We start from the raw sequence: 20633 nt of genomic DNA, 5'->3' as shown, positions 1-20633 counted from the left end.
AGCTTGACTGTTCCTTTGTATGCTGATGACTGAACAACACTATATAATCAATCAGCATAAGTAGTGACAAGACAGTGTCGCCTTCAAGTCAAATCTCATCAGTGCTTCCTGGCGTGAAGAGATCCTATGGAATCTCTAGATGCCTAAAGGCACTGTTGTCACTGTAGCATCTCTAGAATGTTGCGTAGACATCATTGGTGTCAAAGAGATGCCCAATGATTAAAAGTCTCTATAGTTGTCAAATGCAACTAGTGGTGCTGATGTAGTCTGTATCCAGATAGCTGAGAAAGGTGTAGCCATCACTGGAACCAACACCCTAACTGTTGGAGTGGAATTGCCGCTGATGGATAGGTGACTGCCACAAAAATAAGCAATGTCTAAGTTGAAGCAGGCATCACCTATCCACTTTGTGGAGGGAGGAGTGAGCGAGGATGGTTTTACTCCGTTTTTAGCAATATTCCAGCAAAGTCACGGTGAGGGACACCAGGAATGGGCTTCACACATTGTACCCATGAGAGGAATTGAACCTGCCTCTTCAGCGTGACAAGCCATCAAACGATCAACAGAAAATACGTCGATTGAATAATCACTGTTATCTTGCACAGTGGATTTGTCAAAAGTAAGTGTTTACATGTGTAGGTTTACTAAAGCAGATGGAATAAACCCATATCTGGGCGTGAAGTGCCGATGTAAAGGCAACATACTTTGTTCAAAGAATTAGCTGATAATACGTTGCTTGATTGTTCATTGTTATCTAACTCTATGGCTTTTGAAAATTAGGAAAATAGTTTGACCTTTGAGACTTGACACCTATGTGAAACACCTGAAACAAACTTAGTGGGTTATAATATTCCCAAACGCTATATATATTTTAAAATATTTGATTGTTACAGAGACACGTGACATTGAAAGAGTTCATTTGTACAGCTGCAGATGTATGGGATATTGTTCCTCTATGTGGATATTCACGGATACATTACTCGAACAAGGTAGCTGCCTAAATTTATACAGATAACTTTGGTAGGTTGTAATTATGATATTTGCATTTCGTTTTCATTCATTTGCTGTAGTATTAAATAGAATCATTCTTGTTCCTCTATGTTTTCGTTGGGAAGTTCTTCGATGCAAGACAGACGTTGTTTTCACAAGCCTTTTCGTTTGTAGGCATGTATATGTTACAGTCTATGTATAAAGTGTGATTCACTCAGGCAAATTATAAAATGTCTAAATATTTCAGTATTTCATAAAACTGACTGAAACATCTGTCCATTTATTCAACAGATTGACTAACAAGTATTAAGAGGTTCAAAAGGGATTAAAACATCACAATAGACTAATTATGCTATGATTAGAAGCCAAAACTACAGAAATGTACTTTGAATTTTAATGATATTTTAATCCTATCATTTTCAGTCACTGGGTGATGAAATTAAAGCATAAAAATGTTTGGAATTTGTAAGCATTAAAACAAAATGGACAGATTTTCCAGTCTACTTGTAAAATAACTTAACATTTAGGCATTTAATAAATTGCCTCAGTGAAAATGTTACACATTTTGACTATAACATATACACACGATAAAATAAGCAATGCTCAGGTGAAATATTTACTTTGTGTTGCAAGTCAAAATAGTGTAATAAAAATCGCACCATACCAAATCCAATACCAATACCACTTATCAAAACTTCGTCACCATTACCGATGCAAATACACCAACATTCCCATATTATTTTCAAGACTAAACTGTATTCCAGTTTGTTGATCAATATGACTATATGCCCTCACACTATCAATAAAAGCGACAAATGTGCTTAAGAATGGGGCAGCACAGGTCGCAAACTAGTCCAGATTTCTGCTATATCATCCAGGTACTCACGGGGGAAAACTCAATAACAAAGGCAACAACAAGTCCCGGGGAATTGCTGTAGATCTGTGCCCCTTTAAACACCATTGGGCATAGGATTTCTATTTTTCTAAACTAAAATATTATAGACTTTACACTTGGATTCCCTTTACTCTCATAAGGTTACCTTTTGCTGATGAGGTACCTACCCCTAATGATCGTAAAGGGCATAAAAGGCCTAAGAATATAGCGTTGGGGGTAATTTTATCCTACCCTTACACAACTAACTCGTAGATACGGAGGCACGCGAAATCCGTGAAGCGTGAGCCACAGTCGGCAGAAAGAGCCACATTAGCGCTAAAGTAAGCTGAGCTAAACTGCGTTGTTACCAATAGTTTGTAGTGCAGACTAACAGTGAGGTCTAGTATGTAGTAACATTCTCCATTTCAAGTTACGTTCGGACTTTTGTTGTCTTACGTTTCACCTCTTTCACATTAGCCCAGACCGATATCTGATGAAGGACCTGTTAGCACCAAAGGCGCAAACAAATCTATTGCAATCATTATTCATTTTACCGATGTCGCCTTCATCATTAAGTTCTGCCAATCTGTTTATGTAACGGTACGGCTACTTGACACAACAACAATCATGGTGGCTGCTCAAGGAAGTACACAGGAGTTGGTGTGTAAAGGCCGCTCTAAACTAGCTGACTGCCCTCTTTGCGCTTACCGTGTTGAAATTGTGTAGAGTCTGAGCCAAGTTTATAACATGTCGTTCTTGGGTGTTGTTTTAGCAGGACGAATTGGAGCCAAATGAAGACAATTTCCCAAATGAAGGATATTTTGCTTGTCTGTTGTACATATTTATTTGAAAGTCACCTAAAAATTAAATGGAAGATTTTGGCATTTGCCCATTGACCATACTGCGGTTTGAGTGAAAAAACAGGAACTGGATTCCATATTGCGCACGAGCAAATAAGACTTTAAATAACAAGAACCAGTCTAACCATGAGTTTGCTACTGGAATGGATTCCGACAAGTTTATTATAAGATCAATCTCACGTTGTTGAAAATATACTAATAGAAAAGAAAAGTGTATGGTACTTTGCTTGTAGGGTTGAGTTGCTAGGTTGAGTTAGACTTGTTCCATCTGTGGCAGAAGAAGATGGCTGCCCTCTTAAAGAAGAGAGCTCCAGCGGAGTACAGCCAAGTGATTCAGGTACACACTGTGTAACACAGGTGACAAGCTTGCTATTTGCAGCAGTGAAGCCCGGGGGTACCGGTTGAGAGTGACAATGCGTTTCTGTAAACCATAATCCTTCTCAAATAGGGTTCAAATTCGTTTTTTATCTACCTGACAGGACCAATTGATACAGAAACACTTCTCCATCAAGTGGCACAATATTACACTTTGCCAGACCACTATGATTACATTTAACAGTTTTCCTTACTTTCACTGAGGTCAACCACTCAAAAGTGTTTATGACGGAGTGGTGAAACAATCTGAGCGCCTTTGTAGTCAAGGCGTCAACAAAATCAAGGAAACAAAGGAAAATGTCTTGGCCTTTTTTCTTTGGGGGGGGGGGGGGGGGGGGGGGGGGAGCAGTTGTCATGGTTATGAGAAGTGTGATTTAATTGTCTATTTAGGGGCACTAGTTTTTAATATGCCGCAAGTTACTGTCCAGAGTTGCGTCCCATGGGCATGCCAGAATAGATATGATAGTGGGATTGAATACTAGTTCGCCCAGATTATGTTTCTAGGTTTGTCATAATCACATTAAGCTATAACTGGAATACCGTTCCAAGCAACGTCAAAACCCAGCTCATTCACTGTATTTATGGTTCATATTGACCATGGTGAAAGCTAAACATGTCAGAATTTCATCAAAAACATAGATATGCCTTTAATCTCAATCTACTGGTATACAGGAAGAGCCAAAGCCTGTGAAGAAGCTCCGCCTCCAGCACAAGCCTCCCGCAACCGACCTTCATCTTGATCTGCAGAATACAAGCACTTCCCACGATGCCCTGCATGTGCTCCTGGACTTTGAGGCAGGCCTGCAGTCAGTGTCTGGTGAAGCTGCTATGGATGTAGTCGGGGAGCTGATGGACCACTACCACCGTGAGAAAGAGGCAGTAGTGAGGAGCAAGATAGCACAGATGTTGGGGCACCTGTGTCGACTGCCTGGCTTCTCACCAGACAACGTCATTGATCACCTCCTGGCCATACTCAGCACAGAAAGTAAGCCCTCATAGCCAGATTTTTCAGGTATCTAGTTACATTCTACATGCTGAGGTGTTTCCATGGGATGGCACAATGGTGACAAGTGACAAAAGATAGACTCACAGAAAATGAAACAGTTTTGGCAATGGATTCAATATGAAAAGTCAGAAGGAATGGTTGCATAGTCAGAAAGAAATGCGAACATTAGTGACTTGTAGTGTAACCATAGAGTTCCAGATAATTTTTGTCATTAAACAATATATCACATGACTAACCACGGGTACGGGTAGTCATGTAGGTACCCGGGTCCTACTCAGTACCCACCCGACCCGGGTACCCAAGTTACCTGTCCCAGCCCTAGAATCCATCTTTCAGGCAGTTTAAATAGCATTGGTAATTGAGAAAGATTGCCCATACCCTTATCATTGATAGAGGTCTAGATAAGCTTTGGTTGTTTGGGTATTTTAACAAGGGGTTTGAGTCTGATTGGGTATCCACAATGTTTAGAGGGTATATTCACATTTTTAATACCAACCTGTTTCTTGACATTTGGGTATTTTAAATTGGAAACCTGTTTTGTAACAATCCCTGTAAATCATATTAAACTAAATGAAAAGTAGTATACCTGTCTGCATCTGCTTGTTTGTAAGAAAGGCGCTTTTTTTAAATGGACAGTGAGCGACTGTTGAAGACTAGGCATGATGTGCTTTTCAATTGGAATTTGTATGTGACGCAAATTTTTCCAAATATAACTGTCTGGAAGTGAATTTGGCGATCAGCTGATACAAAATCTAAGTAATGCAATCTACGCAGATTTCATATTATAAGCAGTGTCACAAGCTATTTTTGTTATTCAAAATGATTTGTAAGTGTGCCCTTCCAGCACTGAAAACCTATTTTGACCATGCCATTATTCTGCTTGATAGTAGTGTGCATCCTGATCCTCTTACTATGTTGCATCCAGTAATCATTGCACCTCTTCTCTCTTCTTGCCCTCCTACCCTTTATACCTTCATGTTACAGAATCCCACAAAGCATTGCGCGAGATCCTTCAATCACTGTCATCAGCGCCCCAGCAGCTGTGCCGGCTACAAAGTGCAGATACTCCAGGCTGCTAAATCTGTAAGTGTTCTTAAACCTTCTTACCTGTAACAACATGAACAAATATTTTGAGATTCAGCAGTTTTTGTCCCAGTTACTAGTTCATGTTTGTGAGTATAGGAATCGAGTGGTCTCAATGGATGCTTAGCATCGGTAATAAAGTGGCTTCCTGTTGCGACAATTACATGTACAGCCATCTCTCACGGTAATGGTGGACTCTGGGTCCATGTATGACCTCCCGCGCTATGACCACAGCTACAAAGTTTTATTTTTATTTCATTTCTAAAGCACGCTTTGAGTCCTACATTTTGGTAGATCTAAACATAACCTAACAGAAGTTTAAATAATGACTGTTTGACCCGTGCTGCATAAGGATATCTGGTTTTCACATCTTAAAGGTATAGCATGTCATCCGCTTTTTTAGGAAGTATGTGAATAAGTGTTAACCAATACTTAATACAATTTAGTAAAGAATCATTAAATAATGGACACCTTCCACATTCGCCATTACATTAGGTGTACTTTGTGAAATGCCCAAAAGTCTTTTACAAGTAGTGTATCTGCCCCACAGTGCCTGTGTGACTCTGTATACATGTTCTTGCTTCTGTCCTACAGCACCTGTGTGACTCTGTATACATGTTCTTGCTTCTGTCCTACAGCACCTGTGTGACTCTGTATACATGTTCTTGCTTCTGTCCTAAAGCACCTGTGTGACTCTGTATACATGTTCTTGCTTCTGTCCTACAGCACCTGTGTGACTCTGTATACATGTTCTTGCTTCTGTCCTACAGCACCTGTGTGACTCTGTATACATGTTCTTGCTTCTGTCCTACAGCACCTGTGTGACTCTGTATACATGTTCTTGCTTCTGTCCTACAGCACCTGTGTGACTCTGTATACATGTTCTTGCTTCTGTCCTACAGCACCTGTGTCACTCTGTATACATGTTCTTGCTTCTGTCCTACAGCACCTGTGTGACTCTGTATACATGTTCTTGCTTCTGTCCTACAGCACCTGTGTCACTCTGTATACATGTTCTTGCTTGTGTCCTACAGAACCTGTGTCACTCTGTATACATGTTCTTGCTTCTGCCCCACAGCATCTGTGTGACTCTGTATACATGTTCTTGCTTCTGTCCTACAGCACCTGTGTCACTCTGTATAAATGTTCTTGCTTCTGTCCTACAGCACCTGTGTGACTCTGTATACATGTTCTTGCTTCTGTCCTACATCACCTGTGTGACTCTGTATACATGTTCTTGCTTCTGCCCCACAGCACCTGTGTCGCTCTGTATACATGTTCTTGCTTCTGTCCTACATCACCTGTGTGACTCTGTATACGTGTTCTTCCTTCTGCCCTACAGCATCTGTGTGACTCTGTATACATGTTCTTGCTTCTGCCCCACAGCACCTGTGTGACTCTGTATACATGTTCTTGCTTCTGTCCTACAGCACCTGTGTGACTCTGTATACATGTTCTTGCTTCTGTCCTACAGCACCTGTGTGACTCTGTATACATGTTCTTGCTTCTGTCCCAAAGCACCTGTGTGACTCTGTATACATGTTCTTGCTTCTGTCCTACAGCACCTGTGTGACTCTGTATACATGTTCTTGCTTCTGTCCTACAGCACCTGTGTCACTCTGTATACGTGTTCTTGCTTCTGTCCTACAGCACCTGTGTCACTCTGTATACATGTTCTTGCTTCTGCCCTACAGCACCTGTGTGACTCTGTATACATGTTCTTGCTTCTGTCCTACAGCACCTGTGTGACTCAGTATACATGTTCTTGCTTCTGTCCTACAGCACCTGTGTGACTCTGTATACATGTTCTTGCTTCTGTCCTACAGCACCTGTGTGACTCTGTATACATGTTCTTGCTTCTGTCCTACAGCACCTGTGTGACTCTGTATACATGTTCTTGCTTCTGTCCTACATCACCTGTGTGACTCTGTATACATGTTCTTGCTTCTGTCCTACAGCACCTGTGTGACTCTGCATACATGTTCTTGCTTCTGTCCTACAGCACCTGTGTGACTCTGTATACATGTTCTTGCTTCTGTCGTACAGCACCTGTGTGACTCTGTATACATGTTCTTGCTTCTGTCCTACATCACCTGTGTGACTCTGTATACATGTTCTTGCTTCTGTCCTACAGCACCTGTGTCACTCTGTATACATGTTCTTGTTTCTGTCCTACATCACCTGTGTGAATCTGTATACATGTTCTTGCTTCTGTCCTACAGCACCTGTGTGACTCTGTATACATGTTCTTGCTTCTGTCCTACAGCACCTGTGTGACTCTGTATACATGTTCTTGCTTCTGTCCTACAGCATGTCGTGTGTTATTGCAGGTTTGTTCATGTCGTGTGTTATTGCAGGTTTGTTCATGTCGTGTGTTATTGCAGGTTTGTTCATGTCCTGTGTTATTGCAGATTTGTTCATGTCCTGTGTTATTGCAGGTCTGTTCATGTCGTGTGTTATTGCAGGTTTGTTCATGTCGTGTGTTATTGCAGGTTTGTTCGTGTCCTGTGTTATTGCATATTTGTTCATGTCCTGTGTTATTGCAGGTTTGTTCATGTCCTGTGTTATTGCTGGTTTGTTCATGTCGTGTGTTATTGCAGGTTTGTTCATGTCGTGTGTTATTGCAGGTTTGTTCGTGTCCTGTGTTATTGCAGTTTGTTCATGTCCTGTGTTATTGCAGGTTTGTTCATGTCCTGTGTTATTGCAGATTTGTTCATGTCGTGTGTTATTGCAGGTTCGTTCATGTCGTGTGTTATTGCAGGTTTGTTCATGTCGTGTGTTATTGCAGGTTTGTTCATGTCCTGTGTTATTGCAGGTTTGTTCATGTCCTGTGTTATTGCAGGTCTGTTCATGTCGTGTGTTATTGCAGGTTTGTTCATGTCGTGTGTTATTGCAGGTTTGTTCATGTCGTGTGTTATTGCAGGTCTGTTCATGTCGTGTGTTATTGCAGGTTTGTTCGTGTCGTGTGTTATTGCAGGTTTGTTCATGTCCTGTGTTATTGCAGGTTTGTTCATGTGTGTTATTGCAGGTTTGTTCATGTCGTGTGTTATTGCAGGTTTGTTCATGTCGTGTGTTATTGCAGGTTTGTTCATGTCCTGTGTTATTGCAGGTCTGTTCATGTCGTGTGTTATTGCAGGTCTGTTCATGTCCTGTGTTATTGCAGGTTTGTTCATGTCCTGTGTTATTGCAGGTTTGTTCATGTGATGTGTTATTGCAGGTCTGTTCATGTCGTGTGTTATTGCAGGTCTGTTCATGTCCTGTGTTATTGCAGGTTTGTTCATGTCCTGTGTTATTGCAGGTTTGTTCATGTCCTGTGTTATTGCAGGTTTGTTCATGTGATGTGTTATTGCAGGTGAGTTTCCACCAGCGTGGCTTGCAGCTTGACCTAAGTATTCACCAGCATGCATGTCAGGCATTCACAGATGACTATGAGGATGTGCGGAGGGCAGCAGTCAAAGTGGTGTGGGTTCTATGTCATCTCTACCCAGAAAGGTGAGCTCACTCACTAAATTAAGTCTTTGTTGTCTTGTCATGTTGTTTTTTTGGAGTGAAAAGTAGTAGATTTGCAATTAATAAGGGCAATTCTTTTTTTAGATTTGTACTATGATGACATGTACTCTGCAGGACAAGAGTACAAGGAGATGTGTGATTTCCTAAATTTATCCCTTTGTTAGTTTCTGAGTCCTTAGTTTTCTTCACTTGTGGTTTAAAAGGTTCTTTGTCAGAATTACTTTTCTCACAGTTGTCGATATCCATATCGTCTAAGAGGGCCATCTGTGGTAGGAACTTCCGCACTCTAGTGGGCGGAGCTTACACGAGTGATCTGACAGGTCAATATGACGTCATGATAACACACAAATTTCATTGGTTAATGTGTAAATGTGTGTCGTCATGTAAACACCCACATGGGCTGTTTGACAACAAGGACGTATGTTTTATTGGTAATGAATATCCATCAAACACTTCGAAGACTTTTCAACAAACAATTAGTCTTTGGTTTTCAAAAAGTACCTGCCATTTCGTCTTCACTTCTTCATAAAATGATACCGTGGAATGTCCACGATTTATCCAACACAGTCCAACACACAAATTATAGTTCTGAGCTATTCTCTGGACGCGAACAAAATATGTTTGTCGTGATGAATAAGAGCAGTGAAATTGAACAAAAAAACATAATATGTGTCACAGCACCAATCGTAATCCTGTTGTGTATGGTATATCTACAGTTTTATGAATAGCATTTCTCACAATATATACGGCAATCGGTGATTTCAACGATGTTTTGCTTCGTTGTGTTCGGCTTGCCTTCATCTGGTCAAAAATATTTTCAAGTGATGAAAGTATTTTTTTGGTCTTTTTCTGGACCTGTTCACATTGCCCAGTAGCAATGTGTTTTGGCAAAGTCAGACAAGCCAAAGCTCCTCATGCCGAAGTAACTCGATCCGTGAAAGTTGGTGGGTCCAAGTGATCCAGGTCCCTGTTGATTGGCATGCCAAATGTCATTTGCATAAAGCCATCCATATTTTTTGTATGTGCAGACCTGTCAACCCCTCATCATGACAATTTGGGAGATTTGACTTCAAAATAGGGGAGATTTGCCTCCAAAGGGGGAGATTTTTAAGATAGTGAAGATAAGATAATTTCCAACTTTTATTTTTAATAATGTTACAAAGAAAACCAAATATTTTGAAACAATAAATAATCAATAAGTATATATACGTACAGCTTGCTTAATTTCCGTCCGCATTTTCCTCCTCCAAAAATGAACCCAGCACAATCTACCAATATAACTTTCGTTCAAAGATCATCTCAGATAAACGCAAACAGATATTGAAATTTCACAATCGGTAGCTTGACCAGTTGACGACGTGTTCAAATCCGACCAGTTGTCAGGCTTGGTTACGGTGCAGGTTTTCTGAGTATTTGGCGCGATGTTGGTTACAAAATTCGCCAAAGAAATATCAAATGCATTTATCCTGACGCAACATCATCGCCCTTAATTTCAATAAGATATACTGTTTTTTTTCTGTCTGCGGTAGTCTGTTGACAGTCCCATTACTTCGCTTCTTAAACTTCCTAGAAACAGGACATATTTTGTTTTCATTTCCAAGAGTTCAAAGATGTAACTTTGAGGTATGTTGATGTTTTAACAAAGTTTCTGACAAATCTGATAACCAATAAAGTTATGTATAACTGGACCGGCCATATGTATCTACGTTCTTAAATTATGGAAGAATAAACACGCTAAGAACATGAAGACAACAGTTCATTTCATGAAGTGATGAATACTTGGCTGATTTTTCATTTCAAGTTCAACCCTTCAGGCACCTGTTAGGACTATCCGAGTTTTCTTAACAGTTTACATTGTTCAATCGTTCACCATATGAATTTAATTACCAGTTGATCACTGGACAACGGCCCATCTGGGTCCCCCTGCGGGTCGCTAATCCGGGAGCCTACCGGACAGATCAGGATGCAAACTTCCCGTTCATTGTTTTTACTCACGGGACAATGGAGGCGAATGTTTTAAATAATGAAGAATTCTGTTTTGCGGCAGAAATAGTCCATCTTGCGGGAGACGTGGAGATTTCATCAAATTGCGGGAGTCTCCCGCAAAATGCGGGAAGGTTGACAGGTCTGATGTGTTTCTCCCCTTAAGCCTCAACTAACTAGAAGACAGGCGGACAAAATAAAATCTATTACTTATAAAAACATGTCTTTCAATAATTGTGAAAGTTATTTTATGACATTTGAAAAAACAATTTAAACCCTTGGTACTAGTGTCTGTGTGTGTCTGTGATTCATTCTGGCGCATGTGTGTGTCTGTGTTCATCTTGGTGCCTGTGTTTGTGTTCAACCTGGTGCCTGTGTCTGTGTTTCAACCTGGTGCCGGTATCTGTGTTTCAACCTTGTGCCTGTATCTGTGTTTCAACCTGGTGCCTGTGTCTGTGATTCAACTTGGTGCCTGTCTGTGTTTCAACCTGGTGCCGATATCTGTGTTTCAACCTGGTGCCGGTGTCTGTGATTCATCCTGGTGCTGGTATCTGTGTTTCAACCTGGTGCCTGTGTGTGTCTGTGTTTCAACCAGGTGCCGGTATCTGTGTTTCAACCTGGTGCCTGTGTGTGTCTGTGTTTCAACCAGGTGCCGGTATCTGTGTTTCAACCTGGTGCCTGTGTGTGTCTGTGTTTCAACCAGGTGCCGGTATCTGTGTTTCAACCTGGTGCCTGTGTGTGTCTGTGATTCATCCTGGTGCTGGTATCTGTGTTTCAACCTGGTGCCTGCGTGTGTCTGTGATTCATCCTGGTGCTGGTATCTGTGTTTCAACCTGGTGCCTGTGTGTGTCTGTGTTTCAACCTGGTGCCTGTGTGTGTCTGTGATTCATCCTGGTGCTGGTATCTGTGTTTCAACCTGGTGCCTGTGTGTGTCTGTGATTCATCCTGGTGCTGGTATCTGTGTTTCAACCTGGTGCCTGTGTGTGTCTGTGATTCATCCTGGTGCTGGTATCTGTGTTTCAACCTGGTGCCTGTGTGTGTCTGTCATTCATCCTGGTGCTGGTATCTATGTTTCAACCTGGTGCCTGTGTGTGTCTGTGTTTCAACCTGGTGCCTGTGTGTGTCTGTGATTCATCCTGGTGCTGGTATCTGTGTTTCAACCTGGTGCCTGTGTGTGTCTGTGATTCATCCTGGTGCTGGTATCTGTGTTTCAACCTGGTGCCTGTGTGTGTCTGTGTTTCAGTCTGGTGCCTGTATCTGTGATTCATCCTGGTGCTGGTATCTGTGTTTCAACCTGGTGCCTGTGTTTGTCTGTGATTCATCCTGGTGCTGGTATCTGTGTTTCAACCTGGTGCCTGTGTGTGTCTGTGATTCATCCTGGTGCTGGTATCTGTGTTTCAGTCTGGTGCCTGTATCTGTGTTTCAACCTGGTGCCGGTATCTGTGTTTCAACCTGGTGCCTGTGTGTGTCTGTGTTTCAACCTGGTGCCGGTATCTGTGTTTCAGTCTGGTGCCTGTGTGTGTCTGTGTTTCAGTCTGGTGCCTGTGTGTGTCTGTGTTTCAGTCTGGTGCCTGTGTGTGTCTGTGTTTCAGTCTGGTGCCTGTGTGTGTCTGTGTTTCAGTCTGGTGCCTGTGTGTGTCTGTGTTTCAGTCTGGTGCCTGTGTCTGTGTTTGAGTCTGGTGCCTGTGTGTGTCTGTGTTTCAACCTGGTGCCGGTATCTGTGTTTCAGTCTGGTGCCTGTGTGTGTCTGTGTTTCAGTCTGGTGCCTGTGTGTGTCTGTGTTTCAACCTGGTGCCGGTATCTGTGTTTCAGTCTGGTGCCTGTGTGTGTCTGTGTTTCAGTCTGGTGCCGGTATCTGTGTTTCAGTCTGGTGCCTGTGTGTGTCTGTGTTTCCGTCTGGTGCCTGTGTGTGTCTGTGTTTCAGTCTGGTGCCTGTGTGTGTCTGTGTTTCAGTCTGGTGCCTGTGTGTGTCTGTGTTTCAACCTGGTGCCTGTGTGTGTCTGTGTTTCAGTCTGGTGCCTGTATCTGTGATTCAGTCTGGTGCCGGTATCTGTTTCAGTCTGGTGCCTGTGTGTGTCTGTGTTTCAACCTGGTGCCGGTATCTGTGTTTCAGTCTGGTGCCTGTGTGTGTCTGTGTTTCAGTCTGGTGCCTGTGTGTGTCTGTGTTTCAGTCTGGTGCCTCTGTGTGTCTGTGTTTCAACCTGGTGCCTGTGTGTGTCTGTGTTTCAGTCTGGTGCCTGTATCTGTGATTCAGTCTGGTGCCGGTATCTGTGTTTCAGTCTGGTGCCTGTGTGTGTCTGTGTTTCAGTCTGGTGCCTGTGTGTCTGTGTTTCAGTCTGGTGCCTGTGTCTGTGTTTCAGTCTGGTGCCTGTGTGTGTCTGTGTTTCAGTCTGGTGCCTGTATCTGTGATTCAGTCTGGTGCCGGTATCTGTGTTTCAGTCTGGTGCCTGTGTGTGTCTGTGTTTCAGTCTGGTGCCTGTGTGTGTCTGTGTTTCAGTCTGGTGCCTGTGTGTGTCTGTGTTTCAGCCTGGTGCCTGTGTGTGTCTGTGTTTCAGCCTGGTGCCTGTGTGTGTCTGTGTTTCAGTCTGGTGCCTGTGTGTGTCTGTGTTTCAGTCTGGTGCCTGTGTGTGTCTGTGTTTCAGTCTGGTGCCTGTGTGTGTCTGTGTTTCAGTCTGGTGCCTGTGTGTGTCTGTGTTTCAGTCTGGTGCCTGTGTGTGTCTGTGCTTCAGTCTGGTGCCTGTGTCTGTGTTTCAGTCTGGTGCCTGTGTGTGAATCGTCAATGGAGGAGCTACGCCTAGTGGATGATGGCTTCGCTAAAATCTGTAACATGATCAACGACATCTCTGTGAAGGTTCGGGTAGAAGCTGCCTCTCTGCTGGTGAGCTTCCCCTAATTACCATGGTTACAACGTGGGATGTTACTCCCTTAGATGAGTCTGACATTGTCTATTTGTATAAAGGCTAATCATTTATTTCCCCAATGAGACCTGATGCTGGTACCAGGCCTAAAGTACTTCAGAAATGCTAGAAAAATGCTTTTTCCCCGTTAAAAATAGTCTTTTGCTATTGTAATATTGAGTGACTACCAATCGACCTACATGTGGTTGGAAGTATTTCAGTCACAAGGAATCCTATCGACAAGTTTACAGGAGAACAAGTCGAACAAAAACAGTAAGTTCACATTTATTTTAAGTCCAATGTTGGCAGTCTAAAACAGACTATAGAAATTTGAGCATGTGACTCTGTTATAATGATAATAATTTAGTCTTCATAAAATATCTAATACACACAAAAGAAATCATATTGAGAAAATTCTAGATGTGCATCTTCTAAAATAACAAAATGACGCTGCGTTTCTTTTGTCAACACTGCTCCCATGATGCATGTTACATTACACTTACAAATAATCATAGCCATGGTACATGATATTGAGTCTGTATTAGGAAAGTTCTTTACTTTTTTTAGTTTAGATGGCGTGAATTACTGAACTGGCCAAGCTTTGGGTTTTTTAATACCATCAAGTCTAAGGATTGATAAATAAAACAAAAAGGTTTAAGGGTGGTCTCAAAAACGAAACCTGGACATAAAAGGATATAGTGTACAAGCTTATGAGCAGAAGGTATCCCCGACTTGTAAAATTCAGGAGGAAATTAAAGTTACAATTAATGTTTTCGGACTGCACTAAATGTTGCCGATTTCGATACACTGCACATGGCGAGCAGTTTTCAGGGGAAAATATTCCATCCTGTCGATGAGGTCACATTATCTCCTCACCATTCATTGAAGTCAGGGCTTCCAGATCATTTACTTTGTTGAATCATTCCACTGACTACACGTGGCTATCGGCAGATGGACAAAAAGCACCTATGGTACCATCAGGTAAAGGTAATCATGGCATTGTTTTGCACACCGCAAGACCGAAAAAGAAAACTTGTGATTTTCATGAGGAAATTATAGGAGGAGATATGTTCATTGTCTGGTTGCAACATCAGCTATTTCCATTTTAAACAACCTCAGTGTCATTGTCATGGATAACGTCAGTTTATGTAATGTTTGGGAATCAAATACTGTCACACAAACCATGATTAGTCTGAAGGCGACCATATAGGAATATATGACATTGTCGACTTCAGACCGGCTGAATAAGAAACCAGTAAAGTACAAGACATGTGCTTGCGGCACAACACTGTCACATTGTCTTAAGTACGCCAGTCAGACATTGTGAGCTCAAACCTATTGTGCCTATCCTCGATTACTGTGGGTGGTTTGTGGCAAGACATAACACAGCATTCAAGTTCACACATGTCAAAGGGAGGATCAACTCAGTCTTTGCTAGACATCAGCCTTGTTGAACCAGTTATCATACCTTTGGGTGATAGTACAGATTCATAGTCATCATCAGGAGGGATAGATGCTACCTCAAGAAATCATCTGCAGAATAACAAATACTTATTGATTCCAAAAACCCAAACTTCCAATACTCATCCCATTTCATGGCTCTTAACTAGTCCATCATGTTTCCAAGCAAATATAATGCAGTACATATCCTTAATTGCTACCCTATCAATGCATGTCAATTAAGAACAATAACAGCAATATTGTGAGATCACCCCCAACTCTGGTGACATTTGCACCTGGGAGAATGCACAGGCCGATGTGAGGTCATCACCTCGGGACAGGTGTTAGGTAATTACCTCAGGTTATTGGACTTTTCATACATGCATGACAACACACAAATATTTTCTAACTTTATCATGATTTTACTTGTAAAAGTACATTTTGAGGGTAATCACAATGTCAATTAGGCAAGATTAGGTCAATTCGGTTATTTTGATATATATGCTCTTTTATAGTCCTATGTCTCGTATTTATTACATGAAGCCAGAAAAGCATTTTTCTAGCATTTCCGACAGTACGTTAGTGCCGTTTTATGATTTCAGTCATGTATGAGGCCTCAGCAGTATATCAATTGTTTAAAATGTATTTGCCTATATGTTATGTTTTCTGACATTCAAGCTTTCTGTCACTGCGAGACACATTTTTCCATGTTTTGGTATTTCAAGGGCTCTCTACATCAAGTCAGTCCTCGATTCCTGGAACAAACCCTGGATAAAAAACTCATGTCTAACATGAGGGTAAGTAGGGACATTCAATCATGGTCAATAAAAACGTACTGTTCTGCCTGCCTTGTCTTGTCCTGGTATAGAGCTAACCTTATGACTTGAATTTTCCAGAAAGAAATCCATAGAGCATTATGATTTGTTAATTATGAATAAATGGTTATTGCCTATTTCTATGTTCTTCATTTGATCTTTTTCAAGAAGATTTGATGAGTTTAGATTCAAGCAATCATTGTGTTTTGTTGCTGATAGAGGAAGCACAGTGCACATGAACGTGCCAAGGAGCACTTCCAGTCTGGGGAATGGTCGACTGGCCAGAAATGGGCTGATGATGCACCCAAGGAAGAAATAGACCTGGAAAATATCAACCTCATGAACATTGGAGCATACATGGGTTTGAGGATGAGTTTTATGGTAAGTTTCAAAGGTAGCAAGGTATGAATTTTATCCTAGAAGGCTACTTTGTTTCTTTGAAACTTGTTTCTGATAAAAAAAGCCCAGTTTGTTGAGGGATGTGCTGTACGTGTTGTACAAAAAACCAGTGTGCTGTGCGTGTTGTACAAAAAACCAGTGTGCTGTACGTGTTGTACAATAAACCAGTGTGCTGTACGTGTTGTACAATAAACCTGTGTGCTGTAAGTGTTGTACAATAAACCAGTGTGCTGTACGTGTTGTACAATAAACCAGTGTGCTGTACGTGTTGTACAATAAACCAGTGTGCTGTACGTGTTGTACAAAAAAACAGTGTGCTGTACGTGTTGTACAATAAACCTGTGTGCTGTACGTGTTGTACAATAAACCAGTGTGCTGTAAGTGTTGTACAATAAACCAGTGAGATGTACGTGTTGTACAATAAACCAGTGTGCTGTACGTGTTGTACAATAAACCAGTGTGCTGTAAGTGTTGTACAATAAACCAGTGTGCTGTACGTGTTGTACAATAAACCAGTGTGCTGTAAGTGTTGTACAATAAACCATTGTGCTGTACGTGTTGTACAATAAACCAGTGTGCTGTACGTGTTGTACAATAAACCAGTGTGCTGTACGTGTTGTACAATAAACCAGTGTGCTGTACGTGTTGTACAATAAACCAGTGTGCTGTAAGTGTTGTACAATAAACCAGTGTGCTGTAAGTGTTGTACAATAAACCAGTGTGCTGTAAGTGTTGTACAATAAACCAGTGTGCTGTACGTGTTGTACAAAAAACCAGTGTGCTGTAAGTGTTGTACAATAAACCAGTGTGCTGTAGGTGTTGTACAATAAACCAGTGTGCTGTACGTGTTGTACAATAAACCTGTGTGCTGTACGTGTTGTACAATAATTACATTAAGTAATACGTTACCACTGTTATACCGAGGCTGTTGTCTCCCACAACTGCTGCTATAGCGAAATCTACTACAGAGATATCAATTACCTCATGCAGCACGTGCGTAGCCACCTAGCTGCCATGTGACACCCTTCACTCTTGTCTCTTCGCTTGCTCTAGCAAGACGTACAATAAACTGCTCAAGCGTTCCTGTTTCTCCGACCATTCGGTGATATTTATTACTGTTTATTCTCTCTAATAAACTGTGCTTTTATGGGGCGTTTGCTGTAACTACGCTTGGAAATATTTTTCCCGCCAAAAGGAAATATTTTTCCCGCCCTTTTTTTCTATATACTTGCTGGGTGTCTCGTATGCACGTTGCGTCTTACGTTCCCCTGTTCTAGTATATCTTGGGTTTTCTACATCACTTATTCCTCTATATGTTATATGTGTATGTTCTTTATTCGCATTTCGTTTATTTTCTGGTGAAAATACTCGTTTGTGACTATTTGTGGTGCGTGTGTTGTAACCATGTTTGTTCTTTGTTCATAGTACAAACAAAATGTCTGACATGGATGTTTCGCCGTCCTCCACCCCCTCTACCCCCGCAACCAGGAGCTGCGGGTTGTGCCGCAAGCGAGCGCTACCGGCTGTATGTGCAGTCCGTTTCCACCCCTGTGGTGGCCGGCTCGTCCGGTTGGGGTCCCCTTGCGGGTACCACCACCACGGCTGCGGCGGATCCCTTGGCGGCCCGTGGGCTGTCCGGGGTTTCCGTCGCTGCATTACTTGCAAAACTTGTGGACTCCAAGCTGGTGGCCTTATCTCAGGATAGGCCGCTGGCTGTTCCGTCATTGGCTGTGGTCACCGGTCCTTCCCCCGAACCGTTGCTCCCGCTATCGGTTAAGGACCGCGTGGCCATGGTTTATGACCTCTTTGAGGACATGCCTCGGCCCCGGCCGGTACCGAGGGGAATCCACGGCTCTGTGGGTTCCTCCGAGGTATACGATGAGTCTTCCGACACGGCTTTCCCCGCATCAACCTTGCTGCGCGGTATCAAGCCTTCCTTGGAGAACGCCTTCGCGGCGGCCTCCGGTCGGGGTCTCCCGTTGCCTCCGACGTCGTGGGGAAAGGGATTATTCCCGGTACATGACCTTGCCTTTCCCGAGGCTGGTCCTACCGCGGAGGCCCATGTTGAGCGGTTGGGTGTCCGTGCCCCACCGGCTGCTACGGTAACGCAAGCTACCTTGCACCAGCTGGACGCCCTCGCTCGGAACTCCATGTCTCACGGAGACACTTACTTGGCTGCAGCGGCCAGTCTGGTCGAAGGTTCTCCCACGGACCGTGACTAGCGCATTTACAACTGCCTGCTCAGTTTAAATGCTTCCCTGGAGTACGTTGCCGAGGACTCTCGGCACACACTTGCTCTTGTTGGGTCCCTGCACAGGAGACAGACCTACTTGCTCTAAAAGAGGGATGGTGTAACAACACAATTAACAATGTTAGGTGTGATCACCATTATTTTGTGTTGATAAAGGCCAGGCAGTGGCCACTGAAGACACAAGATGAATGACAACAGCCTAGGGAATGTTGTTCCAAATGTCAACCAAAGATTGGCCCAAATGAGCAGTTTTACTGTCTGTATCTGGTCCTAGTGTCACTCCTTCTCATCCCAGACATGTTCTATAGGGGAGATCCTGGAGAAACAGCTGGCCATGGCAGTATTGCTATGTTATGCTGCCTCAAAAAGTCTGTTAAAACACGAGTGGGTGGGAATTATCCTACATTTGCACAAAGGGTGGAACATGTCCCGTAGGTCATTCAAATTGCAGTTAACAATGATGAGTTGATGCCACCATATACCTATACACTTCCACCTCAAAATGATGATGCTGAGTACTGCAAGTGTCGTCAAATTTTCTGAATAATTCTGGCACTAGGTTAACAACCACATTGCCATTTCATCCTATTGGGTACCCATTTACTGCTCAGATAGATGAATCAAGGCCACAGCACACTGACACATTTGGGTGAATAAGGGTCACAGTACACTGACACAATCAGGTGAATCAGGGCCACACTTCACTGACACAATCAGGTGAATCAGGGCCACACTACACTGACACGATCAGGTGAATGAGAGGGTCACAGTACACTGACACAATCTGGTGAATCAGGGTCACATTACAATGACACAATCAGGTGAATCAGGGTCACATTACAATGACACAATCAGGTGAATCAGGGTCACACTACACTGTCACAATCAGGTGAATCAGGGTCACAGTACACTGACACAATCAGGTGAATCAGAGCCACAGTACACTGACACAATCAGGTGAATCAGGGTCACACTACACTGTCACAATCAGGTGACTAAAGGCCACACTACACTGACACAATCAGGTGAATCAGGGCCGCAGTACACTGTCACAATCAGGTGAATAAGAGCCACAGTACACTGTCACAATCAGGTGAATCAGGGTCATAGTACACTGCCACAATCAGGTGAATCAGGGTCACATTACACCGACACAATCAGGTGAATCAGGGTCACACTACACTGTCACAATCAGGTGACTAAAGGCCACACTACACTGACACAATCAGGTGAATCAGGGTCACAGTACACTGACACAATCAGGTGACTAAAGGCCACACTACACTGACACAATCAGGTGAATCAGGGTCACACTACACTGTCACAATCAGGTGACTAAAGGCCAAACTACACTGACACAATCAGGTGAATCAGGGTCACAGTACACTGACACAATCAGGTGACTAAAGGCCACAGTACACTGACACAATCAGGTGAATCAGGGACACAGTGCACAGACACAATCAGGTGAATCAGGGCCATAGTACACTGACACAATCAGGTGAATCAGGGTCACAGTACACTGACACAATCAGGTGAATCAGGGTCACAGTACACTGACACAATCAGGTGAATGAGAGGGTAACAGTAAACTGACACAATCAGGTGAATCAGGGCCACAGTACACTGACACAATCAGGTGAATCAGGGTCACAGTACACTGACACAATCAGGTGAATCAGGGTCACAGTACACTGTCACAATCAGGTGAATCAGGGTCACAGTACACTGACACAATCAGGTGAATCAGGGCCACAGTACACTGTCACAATCAGGTAAATCAGGGTCACAATACACTGTCACAATCAGGTGAATCAGGGCCACACTACACTGTCACGATCAGGTGAATCAGGGTCACACTACACTGTCACAATCAGGTGAATCAGGGTCACAGTACACTGCCACAATCAGGTGAATCAGGGCCACAGTACACTGTCACAATCAGGTAAATCAGGGTCACAGTACACTGACACAATCAGGTGAATCAGGGCCACAGTACGCTGTCACAATCTGGTGAATCAGGGTCACAGTACACTGACACAATCAGGTGAATCAGGGTCACACTACACTGTCACAATCAGGTGACTAAAGGCCACACTACACTGGCACAATCAGGTGAATCAGGGTCACAGTACACTGACACAATCAGG

General features: G+C 42.9%; 1 long non-coding RNA gene across 1 annotated transcript; it reads left to right on the top strand.

The window, feature by feature from the left end:
* Positions 1–13472: 13472 nt before the first annotated feature.
* Positions 13473–16158, top strand: LOC124128319. Its single transcript, XR_007219259.1, has 3 exons — positions 13473–13559; positions 15744–15815; positions 16053–16158. It is a non-coding gene; the product is annotated as an uncharacterized LOC124128319 (long non-coding RNA).
* The last annotated feature ends 4475 nt before the right edge of the window (positions 16159–20633 follow it).

This window comes from Haliotis rufescens, unplaced genomic scaffold (assembly GCF_023055435.1).
Source record: "Haliotis rufescens isolate VD_foot unplaced genomic scaffold, xgHalRufe1.0.p SCAF_79, whole genome shotgun sequence".
Lineage (NCBI taxonomy): Eukaryota > Metazoa > Mollusca > Gastropoda > Lepetellida > Haliotidae > Haliotis > Haliotis rufescens.
This window is presented reverse-complemented; position numbering and strand designations above follow the sequence as displayed.